The sequence below is a fragment of the Fukomys damarensis genome, unplaced genomic scaffold (assembly GCF_012274545.1).
Source record: "Fukomys damarensis isolate Sample0158 unplaced genomic scaffold, DMR_v1.0_HiC HiC_scaffold_14, whole genome shotgun sequence".
NCBI classification, from domain to species: domain Eukaryota; kingdom Metazoa; phylum Chordata; class Mammalia; order Rodentia; family Bathyergidae; genus Fukomys; species Fukomys damarensis.
This window is the reverse complement of record NW_022900926.1, coordinates 42,157,575-42,181,517: the sequence shown is the minus strand read 5'-3', so window position 1 is coordinate 42,181,517 and position 23,943 is coordinate 42,157,575. Positions and strand designations below refer to the sequence as shown.

Below are 23,943 nucleotides of genomic sequence, written 5' to 3'. Positions count from 1 at the left end.
CTTTCCTACCTGGTGGCCTCAGGAAAAACTCATATGGCAAAATTGTCCAGAAACACAGTTGAATGCTGCCGATCATAGAGCATTTGAAATGAATTTTTAAAGCAGAAGGTGTTGGCAGGTGGGCAGGTGGGTACATGAGCCATCTGCAAAAGTAGTAGCCCTTTTCATGTGTACCCCAAGTAGTGGGGTACACATTTAGCTACAGGCTCTCCATACCACATGCACACAAAAGTGGGTGGGTCTGAATTTGTCTGCCCCTGGAGGCTGAATGTGGGTACCAGAACCTTCTGGAGGGCCATGGACTACCTTCCAAGCAGTGGCACTGTGGGGCTGTAGACAAGTCAACCCCAAGTGCCACAGCATCCTCATCTCTGGAGTGGGATTTTCTCATGGGGACTTGGAGAAACTAAAGTGTGGGCACGTGGGGAATGGCACACATTAAGCTCCTACCAATTGAAAGTATCAGTATAATTACAAACAAAAATGCCCCCTTTCTTTTGCAGAAGTAGTTGATAAGACGCTTCTATTTCTAGTTGTCCCACTGGGTACTGATAATGATGGCAGCTAGAAATGGCAACTCAGTGACAAAGAGATGGGAACAGGAGGAGGGACTACAGCACAACATGCAGCCAGGCAGGGCAGCTGAGAAAGGGATCCATTGTCTCCACTGGGTAGGCAGAGGATCCTAGAGCTGCACAAATTTTGTTTAAGAACCTGGATGAGTAGGAACCACCTACTCCATTACTGGCACGTGGAAGTCAGGAACTCAGAGCTGAATGAATGGCTTATGTGACTCACATCTGCATTGTGCCATAGACCATGGGGAATGTCTCTGTGCTCCTCCTCCCTGCCTAGAGCCAGTTCTCTCTTCCACCATTCACATGCTCCATCCACGAAGGCTCTATCAGGGCTTGCGATTACAGCACATTACCTCCTCCATCATAGTCCACAGCCCCATGTTGCCCCTAGACGGGTTCCAACATTTATCAAGCACCTGGCACCTGGCACATTGGTGCTTTTGGACAAGGTTGTGTGTTTACCTAGCTGTAATGGTAATGGATACCAAGGACTCAGATCAGAACCCTGTCTTCTTAGGGAATACTGCCCAGAGAAAGAGAGGTCAACAATCTCAAAACAGTGTGACAAGGAGAAGGAGAAAGATTTGTTTAGTTCATCACTGCTAGATGTCATGCTTGGGAGCTGAGAATCAGACCCAGGCAGGCACCATACGTGCTTGGGCCATATACTATCATGAGACTTTACATGTTTCTGAAGGTCTCCTGTCTGTAAACTAGGAATAGCAAATGCTTTTAGAGGGGCTGTGCATATTACCTGTGACTATGTGTGTAAGGCACCCAGAAGGATATCAAGCATAGCAGGTAATCAGTAAATAGCCAACTTTTATTACCATTGTATGCATGACAACTTTACCACACACAAGGCTCTGTGACCACTGAAGGTGTGTGGCGGGGTGGTGGTGGGGGGACTCACAAAGTCCTGCAGAGAACTCTGCAGAGTTCTGATTGATAGTTTCATCCTAGAGGCAATGAGGAGCCACTGGAGCTTCTGTAAATAGACCCACATCAGCATTTTGAACATTTTGAAACATGACTCACACTGAGGTGGGGACAAATTGACATAGGAAAAGCAGAAGCAGAGAGTCCAGTGAAGAAGGGACCAAGGCAGCCCAGTAGAGAGACAGCGGCTGAGCTAGGCATACAGCAGTGAGAAAGACCAAATTCTCACTCATCTCAACAGGTTGCTGACTACAGCTGAACTCCAAACCACACTGGCTAGAGGAGTTTTATATCCCTCCCTCCATCTCTGTCTCTCTTTTTCTTTCTTTCCTTTTCCTTCTTTCTTTCTCTTTCTTCTATAAATTTTCCATTGTTTTTAGTCACAAGAAACACAATTATATAATCTCATTGTAAAATAATTTGACCAATCCAGAAGTACATAAAGGAAAATGAAACATTCCCCTTGATAGCTTTGGAAGGTGGCAGCTAAGTTAGCCTGAACTGCATTTCCTAGTTTCTCTTTCTAGTGTGTCTGTGGGTAGAGGGTGCCACACTCATGGAGGTTTGGGGAGCGCCATTTGTGTTTCACACATGCTGTTGTTGATCTGCTGATTCACGGCTTACGTGCATGTGAAACAGCTGTTGAGCCTGCAATTGTTTCTTCTCGTTCCCCTGACTTCCATGTCATGTGCCTGGGCAGGACACCTACTGCTTCAATGCCAGATCCCCCCACTGCCAGATCTTTATCAGTGCTAATACCCCATCAATGCCAAATTTCCATCAGGGCCAGATGAGAGAAGAACGGATGCGTGTTAAAGCCCATTCTCGCAGGTTCCAGCTCCTATATGGAGGCACTAACCTCTTGCCCTACCCTGATTTATATTCCTTACCCTTCTTGACTACCTGTCCTTTGGACTCCAGGCAGCAGGAGAGCCCTCCAGAAACTCCCTGACCAGCCCCATGGTTGATAAGGCCAGTTCCTTAAGACCAGCCCTTTTATAAGTGTGAACATGCCATGCTCTTGCAGTGACTCTGCTTCTGGGCTGAACCTGACTGAGATATTTCCTCTTTACCTCCCTGCCTCCCCTTCCTCTGGGTTAACCATTAAGAACAGTGTGAGTGTGAACAGTATGGAGCAAGATCTTTCAATCCTTCTCCTAGGCATGCATTTACAGACACACACATACACAGTGTATTCATATATATGTTTTAAAACAGTATATTTTCTACAAAGTTTATTTTTAATTTTTGAGTTTAATTTTAATGCATCACTCTTTGCTTCCAGTGAACAATTGTTATATTCCATTTACAGATAATCAGGAAATAGTTATCAAGCACTGGTCACACAGTAGGTGCTTTATATGTGATACTGCATTATACAATGTAAAGCACTGAATTATTAGCTTCATTTGAAAGATGAAGAAATGAATAATCTCCTAGTCTTTGTTCACTGCGTAAAATTGCCATTGCCAAGTCAAAAGTAGCCAGAATGTCAGTTTTGTAAAGTCCAATACAATAACTGCATAGTAGCTGGTGGTGTGGATGTAACCTGATATATTCAGCCATCCCTCCACTTATTATCACTTCCTCCCTTGCTTTCTTACTGTTATAAATAATATTGTGCCAAACATCTTTGAAAATGTATTGTTTTAAATATATTTATACTAATATTTCTCCAGCATAGATATACTAAAAAGAGGAATTATAAATTAAAAGTGGACATATTTCAATTTTTTGGATGCTTTCAAATTGTCCTAAAAAAAACCTTTCTAAACTATGCTTGACTCAACAATGTACCAGGAGGTCCTTTTCCTATTTCCTGAATTCACAGTACAAACTCCTTGAGGGCAGAGACCAAGTGTGTCCTTCATGTTCCTAATGGAGATGGAGTTCTTGACAGCCTTGAGGCCAGGGCCATGTTTGGTTCATCTCTGTTTCCTATGTCCTTACCCACATAGCCAACATATGGTAGGAACTCAACTTTTGGCTTTATCTGAGTGACCCACTAGCTGACTTTTTAGTTCGATGTCTCTATGCAAATAATTACATACAACTTAGAAATATCTCCCTGAGTTCAGGTTTCACTTATTCTCCTACAGCGTGATCAGCAATGCTGCCCAACCTTAGCCTGGGGTCCCCTGGGGTCCTGTGGGTATTGGCAGCTCAATCAATGCTAACACAAATTTCAGCCTATCCTGCCCACCCTTACCACCAATCACTGGTGGCAGATCTCAAAATTGCTAGCTTTCTCCCCTCACAAAACTTCATTCCTCCACAAAGGACACATTATTATTATGTGTCAAAGGACACATTATTATTATGTATCAAAGGACACATTATTTGGCCCTTGCAATTTAACTCAGCAAGCTACCAAAAGGCACTGGAGTGACAGATCCTGACCAGGTGTGTTAGGCAATTTCCACTGCTGTGATAAAATACTTGAGATAAATCAATTTAAAGGAGAAAAGCTTTATTTTGGTTCATGGGTCCATGGTTGGCTGGTTCTGTTGCTTTGGGCCTGTGGTGGCAGGAAAGCATGTGTTGGAGCAAAATGGCTCTCCTCATGGCTTCCAGAAAGCAAAATGTGCACGTGTGTGTGTGTGTAGGATTAAGTGAGAGGAAAGGCTCCAAACATCCCCTTTAGGGGACTTAACTTCCTCCCACTACGACTCACCTGCTAAAGGTTCCTCCACTTCCCACAGTGCCACAGACTGATGACAAAGCCTTTAGCACATGGCCCTTTGGGGGACAGGCCAGATCCTAACCGTAGCACAAGGGAACTTGAGGGGCCTGGAAGAAAGTAGAGCCTCCAATTTCTGCTTGGGGGATGAGTCACTGGCTAAGAACTTCTGTTCACAATCCTATAACAAGGACATCAGAAGCCAGTAATCAATCTACAGAGGCCAATCCAAGAGAAGCAAAGAGAAGGTTTTTGCCCTGAAGCATTTGGCATTCCAACTAATTAATATTAAAAGCAATCAAAGTTTTTACCTAGAATTGGAGTCATTCATCAATTAATCAATTAATTGGAGTCAAGCAATTAATTGAAAAACAGTAAACCTGATAGTAAAATAATTCAGCAAATGACAACTGAAGTAGAAGCGGCAAGAAGGAGGTGGTCCTTTGGCTCCTACTACCTTGAAAGGCCTGAAGACTGCAGATGAATTGTCCTGAGAGGGGCTCTCTAGGGAGAAGTGCAGAAAGGAAGCTGGGCCAGCATCGTTACAGAGATCAGAGATTTGTGGGTGAGCTAGATCAGAGTCCATCTGCTGTTGCATCTACCCAAGGCCTGCCCCATATCTCTGCTGAGCACACATCATCATCCTGTCCAGGTCTGTGGTACATACATGTGGAGGCACACTGGGTGGAAAGCACCTTTACATGTGAAAGTTTCAGGGAATAAGAATTACCAGATCACCAGGTTCCTACCCAGGAAGGCCACCTGGGAGAAATTAGGTGCTGCCAAATGGAGATCAGCACACACACGCGTGCGCGCGCGCACACACACACACACACACACACACACACACACACACATACACACACACACCCTTTCAGTATGCCAACGTTACTTAGTGAGCACTTAGTTAGCTGGGTCCTCAGGGCCACCAAATGGTAATGGCAGAGAGGGAAATGACCTGGACCATGGAGAAGAATATGTTGTCCCCTTGATGCCATCCCCATGGACTGACTCCACTGGAAACTTTTGGTGAACCAGACATTTTTATTCTTTGCTCACTCTGTGTTCTGACTTTGTGATTGATGCCAACAGCCATCAAGTCCCCTTGATTAGGAGGTATTTGGTTCCTCTGCATTCTTGCCTTGTTTAAATGCATTGTCAACAGGCTTAACCAACCACCTGTATAGATAGGCATGGGAACCACGGGATATATTCCCAGGAGTTTGGGTGGGAGGGAACCCCGGGCCTGAGTCTGTAACTTGTCCTGGCCAGTCAGCCCCCTTCTGGGAACAAGAGTCATGCACTGGAGTTTGCTGGTGAGTCACACAGGGTGAGGATCATCCTGTGGTTCACCTTCCTCAGGTCCCTGGGGCTGGCTCTCCTGTGGTCTGCTGGCTGGGCATAATGTGTGTGTGTGACCCAATGTCCTTCCAATAACTTCCATTTTAGGGCTTAAGCTAGAGCCAAATTCTATAGGTAACAATGAAAGACCTTTGTTCCTGACCTAAAAAGGAACCCAGGTTGGAGGAGTACACTTCCTCCTTCATCTACTGGAGGACATGGTTCCTCCCCCAACCAGGAGTCCTCTGGACGCTGTTGCCTGAAATCATTTTCTTTCAGTGGCTGCCCACAGGAAGGGACTCAAAGTGCTCTTTTCAGGCCCTCACAGCAGCTGACCAGATGTGGTAACCAGAGCTGGGGTTTAGCTTTTGAGGCCAGTACTGGCCTGCCATGCCCCTACCAAGGGTCCATGTACAGGACCTAGAAACACTCAGTTTATGATACCTACTGGCTGACTGATATGTGTGTGTGTGTGTGTGTGTGTGTGTGTGTGTGTGTGTGTGTGTGTGTGTGTGTGTGTGTATGTGTGTGTAGGATTAAGTGATGTCATAGACTTCATACACGTTTTAGCCAAGCAATCCTAGGCTACCTTTCAACTCCATCCTCCATCTATCCATCTTCATCCTCAAGAATATCCTCATATTACTAGCAAGGGAGACTAGTACCTACTGGGTTTTGGGAGCCCCAGCACCAGCCCCAAGCCACTTTGCCCTGAATTCAGACTATATTGACAGAATTGCCAGCATTTGTCAAAGAGGCATTGGTGGGGAGAAGAGGCATGGCACACAGGAGGGAAGGGAAGGCTGCCCCACACTGGGACACTCCCATCCCAGGTTCTCCCACAGAATGCAGCCATGCTTGAATTCTCCAGTTTGCCGTATGTGGCCAACTGTATATTTCCTGTGGCTGCTCCCCATGGGTGGGGCAGTGAGGGCTGTTTCTCCAGAGAGCCGCTCCACCCAGTGCTACTCCTCAGGGACACACGTGGCACTGGCCCAAGGCTGCTGCCTACTTTGCCATCTCTAGTAGGTGACCCCATGGAGTGAGTCCCAGTTCCCCCAGTCCTATCCAGGGAGGGGTATATGACACAGCATGTGACCCTCAGTGTAAAACCCCAGACTGTTACCTACTACTTCCTCAGGGGCCGACTGAAGGACAAAACCCAGATAGCTAGCTACCAAGACATGTGGCCAGACGTACAGATTTAGTTTTGTTGTATTTGCTCTGGTACCATTCAGCTTAACGGAATAACAGATAGGGCCGAGCAAGAGAACAAAGGAAAGTGGAAGGAAGGAAGAGGAGCACTGGTTTCCCTAGGCACGAAGGAGGAAAGTTGTAGCAACTAATACTGAGTTCACGACATCCTGGGAGAGCCACTGCCAGTGTCCCCATTTGACAGTTGAGGATGCTGAGGCACAGAGAGGTGAGACCATAGCCCACAGCCCCACAGCTAGGATGTGGGCTCTCTGAGGCTGAACCCAGGCTGTGCCACTGGAGCCCACTGTGACTTGTTGCACAGGGAGGAGGGGAAAGAGAACAAAGGGGTGGGAAAGAGGAAGATTAAAGTGGGAGGATCACACCTTGACCATCTCCAATTCGAAGATGAAATATCCAGCCCGTAAGTTTATTATAAAGATCAGATATGTTGAAGCGGGGTGCTGCAACCCTGGGCCTTGACCAGTACTGGCCCCTCTTAGGAATCATTCTCCAAGACTTAATTACTGCCTGAGCTCCCCCTCCTTTAGAGTAGCCATGGCTTGGGATTCTCTTGAGGAGCTAGAACCCACTGTGAACTGTGAATGCGAGGGATCTAGGTTGCATGCTCTTATGAGAATCTAATGTAATAATAATAGAAATAAAGAGTACAACAAATACAATGTGCTTGAGTTATCCTGAAGTCACTTCCCACCCATGTGTGGAAATATTGTCTTCTATGTAATTGGTCAATGGTTGGAGACTGCTACTCCAAGCACTGAAAGCAATGACTACAAATCCAGCACATAGCCATTGCTTTTTCTCCTCTCAAATGCTGCTGCTCCTAACAATAGTATAACATCAATGGCACAAAATAAATAAGGGACAGAGAAACTCAGACAAGAAAGAAATGAGAACATGCACTGACCCGAGGCTGTTGTCCTACACCCCGCTCCCTCTTGCTTTCTGCCCTGCCCTCTACAGATGCTAAGTACCATGGACCTGGCTCCAAGCTGGTCAAGACCCTGGGCTCCAAATCCTCCCTGCAAAACCCCAATGACACAGCTTATTTGCAGACCCTCTCCTCTCTGGCACAGGCCGGCAGGGGCTGCGATGCCACTCATCCCCACGGTGCGTCCCTGGGTTCCTGCACACCCACAGCCCCAGACAGCTTCTCCTCTCCTCCCCTTCCCTCCCCTCCCCTCTTCTCCTCTCCTCTGCTTGGCCAAGCTGGTCAAAGTGCTGAGAAGGAATCTGCCAAAAGGAGGAGGCACAGATCCTACAGGTAAGACCTGGAAATCTACAGACTGCTGGCAGGAGCCCTGGAGAGTAGGGCTTGTTGTTCAAGTCAGCGTTGGCCAGGAGCAACTCCACAAGGGAGACAGCCCATTTTTATCACTCACTTTATCTAATTTTAATAATGCCATAATTACATAAGTAATTCTATGTTACGTGTAATATAATAAGTATGTGTAATTATATATTTATAACAGCTTTTTATAATTTAATTTTCAACTGATAAAAATTTAAGGGAGAAATTTAACCTCTCTTTCTCAAAAGTCTCCAAAAATACAAAAAAAAGGCAGCTGGAAAGATCAGGGTGCTGATCATTCTCTACAGTGACATGAGGCACAAGTGTTCCTGGTTTTCTCTGAGGCAAGAGACCTGGAAGAGCCAGGTAGTAATTCCCTTTTTCCCCTGAAGGTCAGTTTGCAAATTATAAAGTGCCCACTAGACCCACCTGTTTCAGGCCCTGTAAAGACACTGAAATGAAAACAGGAAAGCAAACAGTTAATGGGAGCTGAGTAAACAAGAAGGCCTGGCCCCAGCCCAGCCCCTGAGGATCCTTGATGTAGGTGTAGAGCCACCCAGCCCAGAAGGGCCCTCCGCAGTGAGCCCAGAGGAGGTAAAGGGTGCACAGTGAAACCCCTATGAGATCTAGTGCTTAATGCAGAGTCTGGATTTACCATCCAAACCTGGTCCCAAACTGTGGCTGTGCTGTAGAACCCTTGATTCCCCCCTTCCTGATTTCACAGTGTCCATAGACATGTGGTGGAAGGGGGCTCCACTGCCCACCACACCCCACTCACCCTGCTCATTGCTCCTTCCCTTTAGACGCTCTGTCCTCTCTACCAAGTCTGGCCCAGCTCCCAGGCTCCACACACGCTCATGTCTCCAGAACCTGCTCTGAACCCCAGCCTGCAAGGATGTCATGTCTTCTTAACCTCATGACACTGAGGTTCATTATTCTGTTCATTTGGGGACTCGCTGATGCTTTATTTTGAGTTATTTCTAATTAACTCACTACTATCTGCATCTTTTCCATAACAGATGTCCATGTGATCTTCCTGTGGCACCAGATTGAGGGCCCAGCTTTATATGCAAAATTTTTATCTCCATCCTGGGATCTCCTAAGTATGTGAATTTCCCACTCACCTGCCCAAACCACAGAGAGAAGCTGTGGCAAGACAGACACGATCTAAGAAGAAGGCAGAACACAGGAAGTCCCTCGCCAGGAGCTGGGGCCTTTCTCTGAGGTTAGGGATGGACTTTCCCAATCTGACGTTTTAGGGGATCCTTTTAACTTCTCTTTATTTCAAAATAATTTTCCACATTCTGGAACACCATCAGGACTTGATTTGTTTTGACAGATCAAGTATCCTCGGTGGAGTGATACTGCCCCCAAAGACAATTTGTTTGGGAATAGAAAATGTGGAAAAATAAATTCTTTCTTTATTTTTGTGCTTGGGATTGAACCCAGGGCCTTGCCAGGCCAGGAAAGTACTCTGTTCCTGAGCTACACCCAATTCTTTCCCTTTCATATGTAAAGCACATACACACAGCATGTACATAGGTACGGTCTCTGGTATTGACATTTCAGGGAGAAGATTAGGAAAGAGAGGTATGAAAAGGCCCAGCTCCTCTATCCCTGTCCTCCCACTCGCCTGAGGTGCCCAGTGTGCAGGACCGGCCCAGGCAGGTCTTGGAGGGAGTGCACCAGCTGGCATGAGCTGTGCAGTCCATGGTAATCAGATAGCCTCCACCCTGGTCTGGGACGGCAGGTCAGGACAGTGTGGGGTTCTGATCCACACCCATCTCTGCTCCCGGCCCCACAATACATTCCCGCATCAGGTCGGGGGAGGCTGGACACAGACTCTGAGATAGAAGATGCTCTGCATTGTTGACTCAGAGTGAGTAATGCTTGGTAAACAGCTCTGCCTCTCGTTACACTTCCAGAAGGGCGAGGTTGGAAGGAAGGATGACTGGAGGGTACCAAGCGGGGCACACTGACAGGGATGGGCTGGTGATTCCTGTTCTCTGCTCAGATGTTCCACGGGAGGGAGGGAGGTGGTTGGCAGCCTCCCATCGCCCTCTGTCATCACTCAAGCTTCTCAAGCTCACAGCCAAGAAGGTGGCTCAGGGATCACTAAGCAGAGACAACATTCAGGCATCTTGGATCCTCCAGTCCTGGGTTCTTATTACTCAGCCATTAATGGAGAGACTTCAAAGACATAATAACTAAATGTGGGCCTTATATAAATCCTGACTCAAATACTCTACATGTTAAAGAAGAAGGACAAGGAGGAGTAGAAGACATTTTGGAAACAAATGGAGAAATCCAAATATTACATGACATCAAGAAAATATTGTTCATTCCAATAGTTGTGATAATGACATAGTGGTTACACAAAGATGTTCTTATTCTTTATAAAACACATCTCATAATTCTAGGTGATATACCATGACACACAAGGTCTGAAATTTACCTTATAAATTGTCACCAGTCAATTAATAATTCAATAACTATCAGGATGGGCCAGGGATTTAGCTCAGTGGTTCCACTGCCTGCCTCACAAGCGCAAGGACCCAAGTTCGATCCCTGGTACCAAAAAAAAAAAAATCAAGTCAATAACTATCAGGATGAAATGAAATCAAAGTACTGTGAATACAGGGAATCCCTATGCTACTCTCTTTGCTCTTATGTATACTTAAGTTTTTCATTATAGAAATGATAAAAGCAACAAGTTGCCTCTTCTATGGAAGTAATGAGCCCTCAACCTTGGCTCCTACACCCACTGCCACTTTCCTAGGTAACACACGGGGAGGCCAACCTAAAAATCAGATGGATGGAGTATTCCCACAGAGACTGAAGGCCAAGGTTAACCATGGATTTCCACTTTTTAATCTGTGAAAGAGATAAAAATCAAGATGCAATCTGAAATGCTTTCTACATTGGAAGTGATTAAAAGGCCTAATGTTCCTCAAGCCTCAACTCTTCTTGGCACAGTGGCTCTGGGGACCTCCATCTCGCAGGGTTCAATCTTAGGCTGTCTCACATAGAGACAGTGTCCTCTTGCGGGCCACATGAGCAGGAACTACAGGCTAATGTATAGCTTGCAGTGGCTGCTCTTTAGTCATTATTGGCTTTGGGCATCTTTCTGACCTTAAATCAGGAGCAAGTACAATGCTTGCTAAGTGTTTCCTGCTGGGCTCCTAGATGTTCTTGTGGGGAAGGGACTGCAGATGTTTCAGCTTCCAGTTTATAGAAGCAAGGTCAGCAACACCCCAAGTTAGACAGGAATTCACTGGCATGTTGTAAAGTGTCTGCCATCCAGCAATGCATAGCAACAGGCCCCATTACCTCCCTTCCAACTCTTCACACATCAGTGCCTCTCCGTTTTACTTGATCTAAATCCTATGCCCCTCAAATCATGGATCAACCCTCCACTCTGGAGAGCTACCCCCTGCCCTGAATCCTGGAGTGGTCTTGCCAGCTGTGGGAGGAGTACATGCTTCAGCACCAAGGAACCCGTGCTACTGCTGGAATGCTATGCAACTGAAATTCCTGAAGGTCCTAACAGCTCTGCACACAGACTGGGAGCTCAGGCTTCTGCTGTGGCTCTCTCTGGAGGTGTCCATAATGACTTGCTAACTTCTTTGGTGGCAGGGCCGGTTTCCTGAGGCAATGGTTATGTTTGACTCGTTTATACTCCACCCCCACCTCCCACTCCTGGGTCCCCAGTACCTGGTAACCTTGTTAAGCACCAAGTCCAATACTCTACTTGAAGATGAAAGATTTTATCCTTAATGGACGTGACATTTCTGAAGCTGGCATATACACTAGATATATGCATAAGATGGGTGTAACCATGCTGAGTGTGAGGATGCCACATTTAGTACCACCAGAGAACCTGGAAATGGGACATGTTTGGATATAGTTTGTCCCTCAAGGGGGTCACATATTGGAGGCTTGGTCCTCAGTGTGGCAGCATGGAGGTGTTGATAAGTGGAACCCTTATGAGAGGCTGTAAAACTGGCCCCTCCCAGTCATGCTCTGGCAACGTGATCCTATCCTCTCACATGCGTTGTCACCATTGCGATGTCACCTGCCATGATGTCCTCCCCAGAGCAGAGCTGGTGCCAGTTTCATGCCCTTGAACTTCCATAACTGTGAGCAAATAAATCTCTTTTCTTTGTGAAATCACCCAGCATCGGGTATTTTATCACAGTAGTAAAAAACTTGTTTAATACAGGGTACAAGATGATACTATCAAAATTAAACTATGAAACAGATATTATGCAGAAATGTGCAGGGAGGGTGGACCCAAATCCAAGATGCAGGTACCATTTAACTTAAAGAAATATGCACATTTGTAGAAAGAATGTATCCACAAGAAGTCACACCAGTGGTCATTCAAGTTTGTGGCATTGACGACTATCAGGAAATGAGCTCTGAGCAACACCCCAAGTGGCCTGTCTGCCTGGGAACCCACCTTTAACCTGTCACTGCCTCTCCTGTCACTTGTGAAACCAGGCACAGTGTCCTTCTAACTCCCTTCACTGAGCTTGCAAATGTACTTATCAATCCCTGAATGTCATGAGGCTTCACATGAGAATTAGCCTTAAGGGCAAAAACCTGCTGGTCAGCAAATATGAGCGTTTCAGCCCATAATATTTCTATTGAGAATGGATTGTTAGCAGTATTCCCTTTTTTATGCGTGAACATTTCATAAGATTGCTTAATATGAGTTAATGAAAATCCAGTTAAAATGACAATAAATCAAATTTCTTAGCCTAAAATACTGAGGACCCGACTCGGATATGGTAACTCTTGGGAGGTACAAAAAGCCCACAAGAAACTCCATGCAGCCCTGTACCATGTTCCCAAGAAATTCAACTTACAGAAAGGCAGAGTCACATGTTCACAGCACCATTACTCCTGCCTGTCTCCCAGCCCTGTCCACTCTACCTCTTTCTATCCCCACCACCCACCCTCCTTTCCATTTGCCAAGTTGTCCTTGCTGATCTTTGACGACCTCCTCTCTGGCCTCCGCCTCAGTGTCACTCACTCCTCATACTCGGTCTTGTGTCTTGCTGCCACCCGAAGCCTGTTATATTCTCCACTGACTGCTCCCCATCAACCAGGCAAGGTAACTACCCTCAGCCCACCCCACTCACTGGCCCACCCTCCCATTCTTCCCTTTCTTTCTACTGCACATCTGGAGCTGACATCCAGCGGAACTGCTCACTGTTCTGGAAGCACCTAGAATCATCAGCACTTTCCCCAGGCTGTGGCCTTTTGCTTGAGCTTATCTCATGGCCTGGAAGATTCTTGCTTTCTATGGAATGCATGTCCACATTTTTCTATCTCCCAGGTTTTTCAGATAAGATTACATACCTATCCCCTTAGCTCTGGTAGAAGTAAATTCTCTCTCTTTGAAATCCCTCAGGAGAGATAAATAATTGTACTTTGAAATCAGGTCCAATATTGAATTCTCATCCCATTATTTACTAGGTTTGTGTGACATTAACATATTTTAACCTCACTGGCCTTCAGTTCACCTATGAAAAAGGGATACTATAACACCACTCCCAGAATTATGAACATTAACATTTGCAAAAGAACCATGTTGTAGAATGCTAGTCAGTCACCTTCCTCCCTGAATCTCTCTTCACCTCTACTTACTTTCTTCCTCAAATTCTGGTTGTAGGCCTAGTTTTTTGGTTATTGTTTTATTTTACCAAATGGCAGGTACATGGTTCTTAAAGTGTGAGGGGCATCTTGCTCATTTTGTCATTGTCACTGCCTGCAGCACACAGGGCAGGGTTTGCACACACTGGATCTGAACAAATGCTTCTAACTCAGCCACCTGTCATGAATCACTTGGTTAAGAAAAGATTCCCTAAGACACAGAGCATGTCAAAAATCAATTAAGGATGGTGCAGTCCTAAAGCCCATTAAAAATATTTTAAAAGAAACATTAAGAGATTAATAATCTTTTCAGTGCACTTAAGACAAATTTTTAAACCTACATTTAATACCTGTTTTTGGGACGGGGGTTTAGCTCAGCGGTTTGGTGGCCTGCCTTGCAAGCGAAAGGACCCAAATTCAATCCCCGATACCAAAAAATAAAAAAATAGATACCTGTTTTCTATTTGTATCTGTTTAGTATTTCTCTTGTCTTCCTCTTATCGGAATATAATGAGGCATATTTTCATAATTTGAATTCATTACTCAGAGAAATATACAAACACACATACATTCACATATTCATCATTATTTTGAAAAATTAAGATATTAAAATAAGCACAATTAGCAAAATAATTCTTAGGGGCAGAAATGTGAAGGGGAACTCTTGAATTTTTTTTTTTTAATATTTCCTTCACATGAGACATTGCTTCCTTATCTCAGGCTGAGAGGTGCCACGATAGTTAACTTTGTCTCTTTTTCAACAGAGGACCAACTAAGTGTGTTTGTTGGGGGTAATGGATAAATTGTATAACCTCTGTGATTGTGATCAATAAGGTCAGCAGACAATTGAAATCTTACTTTATTTATTTTATTTTTTGGGTACCGGGAACAGAACTTGGGACCTTGCACTTGTAAAGCAGGTGGCTGAACCACTGAGCTAAATCCCCGGACCAAGATCTTATTTTAACATCAGTTGTTTCTAGTGAAATTTTCTACTAAGGGGTTTCAACAAGGTTATATTTTGTTCCAATTAAAGTTACTAGATAAAATACAAAGTACCTGATTAAATTTAAATTCCAGATAAAGTACAAATTATTTTTCAGCAGAAGGCTCCTATGCAATATTAAACAAAACAAAACAAAGCTAAATTATGAGCCAAATTTGAGTGTCTGAGACAAATGCTAAAACATTACAGTATGCTCATTATTTGCATGAAATTCAGATGTGGCTAGGTGTCCTGAATTTTTATCTGTTAGGTCTGGCAGTTGGAGAGCTTATCAGCTCAGCGGTAGTCATGGTAACAGGCATTGCTGTGGCTCAGGGAGGTAGCCTGGGAGGAAAGGGAAAGCATCCCCTTGGGGTGGACAGGCCTCAACCTGTGACCAGGCTTTAGAGGGGCTTCACGAACCTCACTTCACAAAAGCTTAACAGCATCTGATCGGATGGGTGCCGATACACCACTGTACATATGACAAATGGCGGTGCCATGGCTGGCTGCGTTCACCTGAACCACCCCAGAATGCCTGCTGGTTGAGGTGACAGCCTCCTTGCTATGCTGGCCTCATCCATATGCAAGGCACATGCTTTCTAGAAGCTCAACACATCTAAGCAGTAAATCTGTGCTTTGATTATATCCCAGCCTAAAGGTTCCTGAGAAATCATTTTTCCCGGGGATTATCTGAGTTTGTATAACCAGGTCAGGACGCCTGTGAGTGGGCACAGTCACCGTGTTGCTAAACCCTCTTTACTCGCCAGTCTTGAGGACACCTACGTCAAGAACGAGAAGGCTTTCCCATCTGGGGACGGTCCTCAGTCTTCCCAACTCTCGTGTGCAGAGTGCTGGGCTGCATGAGCTCAGGCTCCTGGCTGGCACAGCAACAGCCTGGAGGGACAGGTCACACAGCTCAGTGCCACAGCCACAACCAGGTTAAGAGCATCAGGGGACTGAAGGAGCAGGGAAGGAGAGGAAAGAGCACAGAAAAGGCAGGAGGAAGGTGGAGCAATGCTTACCGTGCACATATTGTGTCCAGCCAATGAGCAAGGTTTATCACAAAATCACTGAATTCTCAGCCCCAGTCACCTGTTAGGATTAGTATTGCTCCACACGGTGAAGAAACTGAGGCTCAGAGTGTTAGTGACTTGCCTGAGGTCTCAGAGAGGAAAAGATCAATGGTCTATGTGCTTCTCCACCATGCATCCAGGTGGTCATGGCCACCACAGCACAGCTCAGCCCCTCAGTATCTTGTCTGCACCTCCATCAGCCTCTTGTTTCCTCGCCGTTTTCTTCCCTTCCTTTTATCTCCCTATCTCCATTACTCTGTCCTCACCTGCTGCCCACCTAAACCCTTACCTCCACCCAATAAGAGCCAATTTAAACTTTAAGTGCAGTTCTTTTAAGAATTTGCTTTTGTAGCCAGACATAGTGGGGAATGCCTGTAATTCTAGCCCTCTGGGAAGCTGAGGCAGGAGGATTACAAGTTCAAGCCCAGCCTGGGAGACCTAGACTGTTTCAAAATTTTAAAAAAAATTAAAAAGGGCTGGGGAGGTGGGAAGGCTGGAGATGGGTAGCTCAGTATGAAGGCCCTGGGTTCAATTCCAGGGACTGAAAAAAAAAAGGAAAAATATTGCTTTTGTTTTCAATAAAGTATTATTCTGTGAAGCTCTGCTCTATGTCATATTTCAACTCTGAAGCATCCACAATTCATTCTGTCTGCAATTGAGGTGCACCTTACTATTAATGGTGCACTTTAGTTTAATTGGTACATTCCTTTCCTCCCTTAGAGATACATGATATAGATACAGCTTTTAATCAGTGATCTTATGATGAAACATGGCAATTAAAAAAAAAAGCAGGGTAGCCTTATGTGTTAGTCAGCTTTCCATCACTGTGACAAAACACCTGGGAAAGTTAGAGAAAGAAATATTTATTTTGGTTCAACGTTTCAAAGATTTCAGTTCATGGTCAGCTGATTCCATTTCTGTGGGCCTGAGGTGAGGCAGAGCATCTTGGCAGAAGGATGTGGTGGAGCAAAACTGCTTATCTCGTGGGAACCAGGAAGAAGCGAGGGAGGTGGGGGAAGAGGGAGGAAAGGGGGGGGAGTGAGGGGAGAGAATGAGACAGAGAATGAAGAAGATACACCCCTGGAAGCTCACTCACTGCGACTTTCTCCAACTGTGCCCTAAGTAGCAGAAAGAAAGGGGATTAAACATCTTAAGTACAGTTGGTAGATTTTGCAATACTGGGAGCTCCAGAAGTGGGTGAAACTAGAGACAGACAAGATTAAAGATGTATATCTATTTTTCTCACCTGTCAACATCCTGGAGACATTGAGGAATTCGATTAAGAATATAATCAAGGGTAAACTGCAGCTGTTTGACTTTTTGCAGACTGACATTTAAAATACAGTCACAAAAATTTTGTCAGATGCAGTTTACATGAGCTGGAAGATTGCCTCTACTCTGTTCTATTTGCTAAAGAGGGAGCTGAAGGGAAGAGTTTCTATTACTGGAACAAAATTAAACTACTATCGTAGGAGGTCGCTGTTGCCTTGGCAGGCCAAGACACAGCAGTCGAGATAGTGTACTTTTTGACCACACTGGCTTCTATGATGATTTTTGACAAATCAACTGTTTTTCCTTCAGTGATGCTTTCAACTCTTGATTTCTTCCCCCTTACTCTTATTAAGACAGAGATGTGTGGTGTATGGGTAGGAGCACTGATCTTGGATTTATAGGCTATCTTCATTCCAGATAAGAACCTTATATTTCTATGCACATTAAAGATAGAATTGTGTCATCTTTTTACTTTATCCATTGTTGATAATTCTTTGGAAGGTGCTCTGTCTCTTTTCTTCTGGCTGCATTTACTATTTTCTCTTTGGTGTACTTTAATTTCACTACAACGTGTCTAGAGTGATTTAAAACAAAATTCCCCGTGGATTTCACTGAGCTTCTTGAATTGTTAGATTTTTATCATTCATTGGTTCTAGAAAATTCTTGCTCCTTGCCCCTTTGAATAGTGTTTCTTCTTCCTCAGGGCCTTCTTCTGGAAGGACATAGTCAATCTCTTTTGTCCACCAAAATATATATATTTTTTTTTCACCTCCATTATATTTAGGGTGTTCTCTCCTAATTTGTCTTCCAGTTCACTAACATTCAGAGCAGCTCTGTTCAGACTCACATTAAACCCATATGTGGAATTTTTAGTCATTTTTTAATTTCTATAGGCTCTTGTAGTTTATTTAAGAGCCTCCTAGATTACTTACTATGGCTTCTTTTTCCTTACAGGTACCACATACTCAGTCCAACATGATTTTGAATGAACTTAGTAGTAGGGGGCATTCAGAACACTGGTGACGGGAATGTGGGACCACTCTGCAGTTCCTGTGTGCGGGGACTTTATTATAATCTTCAGCTCAACTCAAAAGCAGTATAAACGTCGTCATAGAACCTTTGGGCCTGATTGTGAGTTTGCTCTGGTTGATGTTTTTATTGAGGGTTGAATCTTCCAAGGTTCCTACTTTATGGAGGAAAATTCTCTTAGAGCTTTGAGGTCTCTGTTGCATGTTGCTGGGCACACTGACAATCAAATTTGCCTGCTCCAAGATACATCCTCAAAACTCTCCAGGCTCCTATCTTTCCTTTGGTTTAACCTGAAGTGTCCTTACTACCTTGTCAGCTGTGGTATTTTTAAGAAGAATTTGAAAACATTATATGAAGTATTTTTAGCTGCTTACCGACAGGGGATTATGCACAGTACCTTCGTTCAGCTGTCATACAGTTGGAAATGAGAATGAGTTCTGCTGTAAGGTAGTTAACTTTTCTAAGTCTTAATAGTTGCAAAATACATTTTCACTGTTTACAGCTGCACTGCCCAATGTGGCAGCTGCAGCCACTGTGTGGCTATGATCAATCGAAACACGTCCCAGCCAAAGTAAGGAATGCCACAGGTGTGGAGGATTCACTGCCTTATGAAGACTTAGAACTAAAAAGAGAATGCAAAACATTTCACTAATAATTTTTGGAATAGGTACATTTTGAAACATAATATTTTAATTATCTATTGAGAAGATATATTATTGGAATCAATCTCACTCATTTCTTTGAATCTTCATAATGTTGCTACTAGTATATTAAAAATGACCTCTGTGGCTCTCCTCATATTTCTTCCAATGGACAACAGTGACCTGACAAGGTCTTGGCAAGGACCTTCTATGAGCACCTCCTGTCTCTTTCGTCAGCCTTGTTGCCAAATGTGGTCACCACTGTTTTGTGCTGTGGTGAGAGAAAGGTGGGGAGTGGGGCAGAGAGACAGAGAGAGGGACAGAGATCCCTCCACTAGGCTGTTATTCGAGGGAAGAAACTGACTTTGCTCATCTCTATATCCCTATTATACAGTAGGAACTCTGTACACACAAGAGATTCATGGATGATCTGATAGGCTCTTTTAGAGAGATGCACCCCTCCTTACTTCTGGACTCCCTTAGTTGGGAGCTTCGCTAGGTAAATTCCTGCACCCCTTTACTCATTTGCTCCAGGAGAGGCAGAATAATTTAAAAACTGATCAATGTGGCAAGGGCTTTCTGAGCTTGGCTCTGCACTTCAAGTACAAATGCTACTGCCCTCAGACTGCCCTTCTTGATCTTGGGGGACTGCTCTGGGCCAACCCTGCCTGGCACTGGGTGGGCAAAGCTGCTCAGCCTGGGTTCGGGGATAAAGTCTGTTTAGAGATCACACAAAGCTATCACCTTCAAGTGGGCTTTATCAGCAGTGAGCAAACTTTGGTCACCATCTTCTATACTTTTGCTTAATTTCTCAAATTGTTCAGAAAAATAACTGAGGATACTATTAATTGAGACCCTTTTGGAGAATCTCAACATTATCTCAGTATAAAACTGAATATAGTCTTTTCTCTAAAAGACTATATACAATTTAACATAACCACAACAGAAACATTGTTCAGAGTTTGAAGCAAATTTCCTATTTAACACAAAACCAAGAAACTGGCTACTAGTTTCAGGGTAAGAATCTAACTTTCCACCTTCCCAAATAAAAAGGAAACAGCAATTATTCCAAGAAGATCCAGTGCCACAGGACAATAGCTGGATGGAAATACAACCTGTGCCTTCAACTCCTTTCAAACAAATACTCATTGTATGGTGCATCCTGCAATGAATACAGAGTCATTCCAAGCTTTCAATCCATGTAGAAATACAGGAAAACTCCTTACTAATCAGAATTAGCAGCTTATGCAATAGCCAGGCCTCTTTCAAAGCCCAAAGCATTTTCTTGAGTGCACTTAACGGAACCATTGACTCAGCAAGTTCACCACATGTGCAGTGAGAGCATTCTTTGTAGACTCTCCAGTGGCCAGGAGCAGAAGGAGAAAAGAAAGTCTGAGGTCTTAAAAGCATCAGGTTGTACCATGCCTTGGCCATCTCAACTGTTCCAAAGAGGAGCCAATTCTAGGAAGGCATTCTTGGAAAACCACTCTCTCGGATCCAATGCACACCTGCCAAGAAACTTGAGATGTGTGGGGAGTTTATCATACCCTGGGGACTCGCTGACACAGACAGTCACTCCAAACTGTCTTGCCTTTGGCAGGTGGCATAACCAGTGGTGGAGCAGCAGGTGACCCTCCAGTATTTGGCAGCCGGGCAGGTCTTGAGTATGAAAGCTCTCCAGCTCTGCGCCAGTCTTGCCTTTTCCCCAAATGTTTTGATATTGTTAAGGCTCCCCTCTCTCTTTTCATGACTCATACAGCTACCACCCTTGACATTCAAGAGCCCTTAAAGGGTTAGAACTGTAGGGCTAACATAACTGAATGGGCCTTAATGACACCAGTCACAAGACAGAAAGCCAATCCTGACCTCTTCCTTGAAAGACTTGGCTTGTTGTCATAAAGCTCTGTCTTTCTAGGAGAAGAGAAATGCAGCTGTTAGGACAGAGGAAGGAAGATGTTGGACACTGAATGCTGAACATTTGCCAACATTTAGAGCATCAGAAAACTTCAGCAACTGGAGAGTTGAGAGGCTGGAGGAAAGAGGAGAAAGAATGTCTTGGAAACTAAGAGAACATAGTTTTTGAAAAGTAAGGAGGAAGTAATGTGTGTCAAATGACACAGAATTGTTATCAAAGGAGACCCAATTCCCCAGGGTGGGAGTAATTAAACTAGAGAAGGGTCAAACTCAGAGTGGGCAACCTAGGGTCCCAAAGAGGTCAAAAAGAACAGTTAGGGTTGAAACCAGAATTAAGGGTAATTTTCAATTAAATGTGCTATATCCTAGTAGCAAGAAGAAAGCAAGCCAGGAGAATGAGTAGGAAGCCTGAGGTCTGGAGAGTGGCAACAGGACTTGTTCATGGAGCAGACACCTGAGCAGCACCGACTGGCACTGTCGCAGCCATGGGAGACTCTGCTGTGTGAGGGAAAAGACCCTGTACTCTCAGAGCTTCCATCCTCATGGAGAGATTGTGATGGAAGAGCTGGTGGCAGAGAGTGTTTTACAGGTTTAAACACCACTGGTCCAATGGAGGGAAGAGTTTGACAGAGGGATGTTGGAACTGGTGTCAAGAGCTTACTGAGGGGGCATCAGAGGAAGGGCCTGCAGCAGTGGGTCCAGGGAGAGGCAAGACGACTTTGAAGACCACAGCAGACTCTGGGATTTCCTACAGATACAGTGTGGAGCCATAGGATTCAACACTGGCATGACCCAAATGGACATGCTTTTAAAGATGGCTCAAGATGAGCACAGTGGGGAATGTAAGGCCTTGCTCTGGGCTGCAAAAGGACAAATGTCCATGTGGCTGCGCAGTCTCTTGGATGAGGGTTAGGCAAAGAGTCAGCACAGGGAAAGTTACGTTCAAATGAACAAAGGGCTTTCTGCCAATTCAGGTACATCAACAGGTTTTTGTTTCACTGGTCACTTCTAGAAAAGCTAATCGCAGTTGATCGCAAGTAGACACACAGTTTCTCAAACTCCATTCTGTAGAATCAGATCCAGTAACACTTCCTAGGTGCCCCTGACAAGTTTTCGGGAAATTGGTCATTTGGAAAGAAGCCTTCCACACCAGACTTCCCAGAACATGCTCAGTGCTGATGGGTAGTGAATGTACCTAGAATGGGCCAGGGGTATAAGCCCTAACCTTATATTTCTAGGGATATTAAAACCCTAGAATACCACTAAACAGCATGGGTTATGCTGTTCTGAGTGCTTTTTGATGAAATGTGTACATCTGCTCACTCTTACTTATTTTAAGTTTATGCCATGTGACCTTGGTATTTTTAAGGTCTAAATTTAGTTGGTCCTTCACTGAAAATTCTTCCACAATGACAGTAATTATTTTCAATCTCCCAGCATGTCCAGTCTGATCAGCATCCTTCCTGCCTCCTATGACAGGACACAGCTTGGGCAGACTGCACTGGCTAACACACCAGTATTTTAGGGCTGGTGTTTACATCTCTAAGGCCAGGCCTGAGGTATTTTTCTGGACATCTTCACATCCCCTCTGCTCTTGGGTCTAGCAGTCATCCTGCAGTAGCTCCTGGGTGTAGGGTGGGTGTGAGGTAGGAGCAGGAGTAGGCAGGAGGAGACCTGGGAACAAGGATATGTGGCTCCCTGCCTCACTTCATCACTTCTAAGGGCACAGCTGTGACATTCCTGTGCTGGGAATGAATTGCTTACCAGGGCCTGGAAATGTCACCATCTGGAAAGACTGTGGATTGATTGAAGTGTGGTGTTGGCCTCTCTGTCAGCAGGAAGGAAAAACTAGAATAGGGCAAGCCCAAATTGCTTGGTTCTATTTTAATGCTTTCTGTTCTAGGTTTACAGATGGTCCTGATTTACAATGCTTCGACTTAAGATTCTTCAGCGTTATAATGGTGTGACAGTGATACACAGCACAGACTAGGCTTGGAGTGTGAATCTGGATCTTCTCCCTGTGGGGTCTGCACACTCTGGCATAGCTGGACAGTTCCATCAGCCCTGCAACCACTGGGTAACAAGTGTCACTCCAGTGTGCTGTGCTGCCGAGCTGGGGTGTTCTCTGTATGTTAGGTGCAGTAAATGCATTTACAACTAACAATATTTTCAATTTATGAGGGATTTATGGTACATAACCACATTGGCAACTGGGAGTATGATACATATTTTCTCTTTGTGAGTCTCCAACATTTTCCTCAATCTCCCATATTTTGTTATTCCCTGGATTTTCTTTTGTTTTTGTATTTTAAACTATTTCCCTTAACTCTTCTATAATAAAGAACAAGGATGCCTACTATCACCACTCCTCTTCGATATAGTTCTGGAAACATTAGCCATAGCAATTAGACAAGAAAAAGAAATTAAAGCAAAAAATATAGGAAAGGAAGAAGTTAAACTGTCATTATTTGCTGACGACATGATACTCTACATTGAAGACCCAGAAAACTCCACCAAAAGACTTCTAGACTTAATTGACACTTTTAGCAGAGTAGCAGGATACAAGGTCAACACACAAAAATCAATAGCCTTCTTGTACACAAATAACAGATTCACTGAGAGAGAAATTAGGGAAAAAATTCCTTTTACAGTAGCATCCAAAAAAAAAAGTATCTAGGAATCAACCTAACAAAGGAAGCAAAATACCTCTACACTGAAAACTACAGCACTCTGAAAAAAGAGATCAAAGAGGATATAAGAAAATGAAAAGACATCCCCTCCTCCTGGGTAGGAAGAATCAACATAGTGAAAATGGCCATACTATCAAAACTACTATACAGATTCAATGCAATGTCAATTGAAATTCCAACACTATACTTCACAGAACTAGAAAGAAGAATCCAAAAATTCATTTGGAACCATAAGAGACCTAGAATAGCAAAAGCCATCATAGGCAACAGACACATGGCAGCGGGTATAACAATTCCCAATTTGAAACTATACTACAAAGCCACTGTGATAAAAACAGCATGATACTGGCAAAGAAACAGACCTGAGGATCAGTGGAACAGACTGGAAGACAAAAACAACTCCAGATATACTCAGCTACCTCATCTTTGACAAAGGAGTTGACCATCCCCACTGGAGGAAAGATAGCCTCTGTTATAAATGGTGCTGGAAAAACTGGATCTCAGCCTGCCAAAGATTAAAACTGGGCCCTTATCTCTCACCATGAACTAAATTAAAATCCAAGTGGATTAAAGATCTAAATATTAAAACAGAAACACTAAACTTGCTGGAAGATAAGTTAGGCAGAACTCT

General features: G+C 44.3%; 1 protein-coding gene across 2 annotated transcripts in view; it reads right to left on the bottom strand.

Moving 5' to 3' along the window:
* The window catches only part of Agpat4 (1-acylglycerol-3-phosphate O-acyltransferase 4), a 115,100-nt gene that overhangs the window by 25,485 nt on the left and 65,672 nt on the right, over window positions 1-23,943 (bottom strand). The window lies entirely within an intron of this gene.